Source organism: Rhinopithecus bieti, unplaced genomic scaffold, assembly GCF_001698545.2.
Source record: "Rhinopithecus bieti isolate Rb0 unplaced genomic scaffold, ASM169854v2 scaffold_63576, whole genome shotgun sequence".
NCBI lineage: Eukaryota > Metazoa > Chordata > Mammalia > Primates > Cercopithecidae > Rhinopithecus > Rhinopithecus bieti.
The window spans coordinates 231,813-236,970 of NW_016824077.1; the positions used below are offsets into that span (position 1 = coordinate 231,813).

General features: G+C 40.5%; 1 pseudogene; it reads right to left on the reverse strand.

Moving 5' to 3' along the window:
• Positions 1-485: 485 nt before the first annotated feature.
• Positions 486-710, reverse strand: LOC108522012 (protein BRICK1 pseudogene; annotated as a pseudogene).
• Positions 711-5,158: the final 4,448 nt, after the last annotated feature.

The window sequence follows — 5,158 nt, forward strand, 5'->3', positions numbered from 1 at the left end:
CAACAACATTCTCTGGTAGCCACATTGCCAGGGCATGAGTGTCTTGGCCAGGACTGCCTCCCACTTCCCACCAAAGGTGGGGAAAAGACAAAGACTGTTCACAGAAGCAGTGCAGAGGCAATGAGAACTTTAAGGAAAGTCTGAGAGAGAAAGAAGGATAGGGGTGGAGAGGACCTTCACAAAGAATCCCAGGCTTTTGGCTGTGAATGTCTCAAATACATTGACAAGTAGATCTACAAAATGTTACTGGAAAGGTAAAATACATAATGTTGTTTCCAAGAGTTCCTCTAGACTTTTCCTCATATACCACATCACACCCTCAGAAGTACATGGAAGAACCCAAAGGCCACACTTTTGAAAAAAGAAAAACAAGAATAAGTCCTGTTGCTCTGTAAGGAGAAAGGAAGGAGCTGAAGGCTGCTGGGGCCTTTCTCACATGGCCTGTGTTCTGTAAAGCAACTTCCCAGCAGCAGCATGGCACTGTTCTAGGTGAGCATCTCACCTTTTGTCACCCATGCTTCAGTGTACTCTATTCTCTGTTCAAGGGCTGTCAATTTCTCCCTTAGTGTTGCAAATCTTGAACGAGACATATCAAACGAGTTGAGAAAGTCTGTGATTTTCTTGATGTTGCTGGTGATTATCTCAATGTACTCCCAGTTCGCCCAGTCCTACTGAATCTCCTGCTTCACCAGATCCTCTTGTCCTGCCATGGTGAAAGCCTGAGGAAGACTGAAGCAAAGAATTTGGATCTGTGAAGGGGACAAGGAGAAAACTCCAGGCAGGAGAAATGGCAAGAGCAAGGAAAGAAAATGAGTGGAGATCTACTGACTTCTTATTGGGAAATATTAATAACTCTTCAAAGGTTTTCTGTGTTTCAGCATGTCCTGCAAATGTAGCACAAAATGCCATTTTATTCCAGACTATCTTGGTGTTTATGTCCATTACAGTTTGGAAGATGAGATAGTGTCTCTGTCTAGAGCATGCAGCAGATTTGTTTGCTTACTCTGCAGTATTATAGAGATGATGTCTCTCTCCAGGACAAAGATCAGGCAGGTGTACTGCCTATTATAATATACTCAGTTTCTCTCTCCTGTAATGTAATGCACTGTGTGTGCAGGGGTCACATGGCCTTTGCATTGCCTTTTGTCAATTGGAGATGGAGGAATAATCTTAACTGATGATACTCTGGCTGCTGATATTGCTGTGAGTAGTAGAGTCATTTGTCTCTGACCTAGGAGTTTTGTGTCTTCTGCCAGCATCCCTGAATCTGTGGTAAGCTAACTTGTTTGCTAAAATCTAAGACCCTTCACAGTAGTTGATACTTCTAAGTATGATGCTCAAATAAATAATCTAATTCAAGCCTCACGTCATCCCCATGAAGTAGGAATTATTATTGTGGTTCATGTTTTATATCTAAGGAACCTGAGATCCCAAAAGATTAAATAATGTGCCTGAAGTCACTGAGTTGGTAAACAAAGAAACTAATGTCCAAAATTAGGGTATTCTGGCTTCAAAACTGTGTTTTCTTAACCACCCTAGCAGCCATCCAGTGATACCTTTGTTGGAGATAACCATGTGCAGGTGAGAGTGGTGGATGTTGCAGCAAGGTGGTCACCACCCCCGGTTGGAAGGGTTGTCTTAGGTAGAGGGTGGCATGGAAGGGAAGATATGATGGAACCAGCCAGGTCAAAGATAGCTTAGAATGACAGGATTTTATATAACAGCCATAGAGGAGCAGCAGGAATTTATTTAGTGAAATTATGTAATTTAAAAGAAGTGCTGAAACTTAATCTTATTTCTGAGTTGGCACTATTGTTCTTCCTCTTTGCTCATCAGTCCAAGACTTAAATGATGAATAGGCTCTGAGCAGGTAGGAAGAGTGAAGGGAGTGCATTTCAGGTGAGGAAGACAGCATTAGGAAGACCAGAGTGGTTTGGTTCTTTCAGAGGTTGCAAGTTGGTCTCTCTCAGTATCCATCCATCCATCCATCCATCCATCCATCCATCCATCCATCCAATATGCTTATTTATCTATCTAATCTATCAATTTATCTAGCTATCTACTTACCTATGTAAAATCTTTAAAGGAACTCATGTCTCATATTGCAAATTAAAACAAAATCCTTTTGAATCCAATTGTGAGAATGTCCACTTTTGCTGTTTTCCCTCTACCAGCTTACTTTTGCTGCATGCAAACTAACTACAGATATCAATCAGCTGTTTACCCATGTTCTCTCTTATTTTTACAGCTATGAGCAGGCACTCATGTTGCCGTGAACTGCGCACTGAGTACTGGGTGAATCAGAACGGGTACCTGTGCATGAGGGTGGGGCTCTGTGCCCTTTCCATTTAACCCTGCTTCGCTGTTTCCACCGTAGGTCCTGTTGACTCTCAGGCAAAGAGATTCACCCTTCTTAATTTTTTTGAGCAGTGCCTAAGAAAACAGAAATTTAGAACAACTTTGTTGGTAAGACCCTGAGTCTACCTTGGTCCCAAAACAAAGGGTTTAAAGGATCTTAAATTATTTCTAAACCCGATTAAAAGTAATGACAAAACCCACAATTACTTTTGCACCAACCTAAAATATGAATCAGATGCACACAGATCTAGGGATGCTCATGAATTTCAACTTTTGAAAGGACAGCTAGGATAGATCTCATCCAAACTAGACTTGCTGATGGGATTCTAGAGCTCATTTCAAACACGGTCATAGAAAAACAGGCTCACAACAAGAGAAAAGCCACAACCCAATGCAGACAATTTATCAGAGCATGGTGGTGGCCTGGGATAAAAGAGGTGTGTGAGTAAGTCAGTCATGGGACACTAAGAAGGAAATATCACCTTGAATTCTTCCTTTGGTGATAGAATTGTGCATGATTTTGGATGTCTCCTTTTCTTTGGTGCTCACATAACTGCAAGATGTCTCACAAATAAGATTAGCTTCATTTTTCTCCTCTCCCATAATACCATCTTCTTCCTTTGCTGTATCAGTGTGACACTGGAGCATTGGGGCAAAGGGAGAAGGAAAACTTCTGGCAATCATGTTTTGTCTGTGGCGCCAAACATGTAGATACATGGAACTGACTGAGTGATGATTAACGTTTTCACTTTACATCAAGATGTTGGATATTGTGTGGACACTTGAGGAAGAATGAAGAATTTAGCCATGATGGATTTATACTAAGATGTAAGTCCTTGCAACTCAAATGCCTCAAAAACCTGCTAACATTTACGAGATCGGTACTGAGAAAGTAACTTTTTAAAACGATGAGAACTACTGGAAATATTTGAGACTAACAAAAGTATTTCAAATCTAATGCTAAGGAATAATGCCCTCTAATTTATAAACAAAAGTTAAAAGAGAAGTATAATCACATATTCAGCAATGTTTCAAAAGGTGTGAATTAGTTTAAATGAAAACATTGATAAGCATAATTGTCTGTTTAAATATTAAGATATGTCAGGCATTATCTAATGTCAAATTTATATTGCCAGTATAAATATAGATACAAACAGAAAATGCATCAAAGAATTGTTCTTACAATATAACTGAATGTCATAAACTGACATTTTAAAACCATTTATTCACTCTTATGATTACCGATAATCATTATGTCTTAATCACATTTTATGTGTTGTCATTTAATGACGTTTATTCAAATATCTGTTGATTAATTGCTCCTGGGTGACCTAAAGCCACTGATTTTCATCAGCCAATTTGTCTTCTTTGCAAAAAAGAGAAGAAATATTTCTAACACTTTGGAATGCTATTTAAAATTTGATTAAAGTCTAAAAGCCAGCAAATCAGTTTCTCAAGTGGATCGAATATAATTTATTAATTTGCAATTTTAGAATCATTAAATTATTAAAATGGGTGGTTTAAAGCTCACTATAGGATATGATCACTTAGCAGATTTAGGTTTGTTTTTTTTTTGAGATGGAGTCTCGCTGTCACCCAGGCTGGAGTGCAATGGAGTGATCTCAGCTCACTGCAACCTCCGCCTCCCAGATTCAAGTGATTCTCCTATCTCAGGCTCCTGAGTAGCTGGGATTATAGGTGTGTGTCAACATGCCCAGCTAATTTTTGTAATTTTACTAGAAATGGGGTTTTGCCATGTTGGCCAGGCTTGTTTTGAACTCCTGGCCTCACGTGATCAGCCCACCTTGGCCTCCCAAAGTGTTGGGATTACAGGCGTGAGTCACCAGCAGATTTAGTTTTAATCATACAACTAATATGAATGTTCTCACATTCCTGTGCCCACTGACTGAGTTGTCTCTGCCAGTGTACACACACGGAGTCTTTTGACCAAATTTTCTAAAAGCCTAGAATTGACATTTTCCCTTTGGTCACAGCACATAAATATTATTGAGTCCCTGCTCTGTGCCTCATGCTATGCTAGGTGAGTTAAGAAACACAAGTGAATTTGGAAAAACATGGAATAATAGGACAGTAATATATGCAGTGCTATAGTGCTAATTTGTACCTTTTGACCTCTTAGGTTAGAATATATTGCACATTAATTATTATTAATATTAATGACTATTATATTATTGATAATATTGCACATGAATACTGTGGCTCTCAGCCAGTGGCCATTTTACCCTCCAGGGGCTACTTGGCAGCGCCTGGAGATATTTATGTTTGCCACAACTAGGAATGGTGCTGCTGGAATCCAGTGGATAGAGGCCAGGGACACTGCTCAACATCCTGCAATACACAGGACAGCTTCCTCTCACTCAACAAAGAATTCTCCTGCAAAAATGTCAGTAGTGGGGCTGGGTGCAGTGACTCACGCCAGTAATCCCAGCACTTTGGGAGGCCAAGGAGGGCAAATCATGAGGTCAGGAGGTCAAGACTATCCTGCCTAACAAGGTGAAACCCCATCTCTACCAAAAACACAAAAAATTGGCCAGGTGTGGTGGCGGGCACCTGTAGTCTCAGCTACTCGGGAGGCTGAGGCAGGAGAACGGCATGAACCTGGGAGGGGGAGCTTGCAGTGAGCCGAGACCACACCACTGCACTCCAGCCTGGGCGACAAAGCAAGACTCTGTCTCAAAACAAAAACAAAACAAAACAAAATGTCAGTAGCGCTGAGGATGAGAAACCCTGGGCTAGGTGGAAGGAAAGAAAGCAGAAATTCTAGGCAGGGAAGAAATTT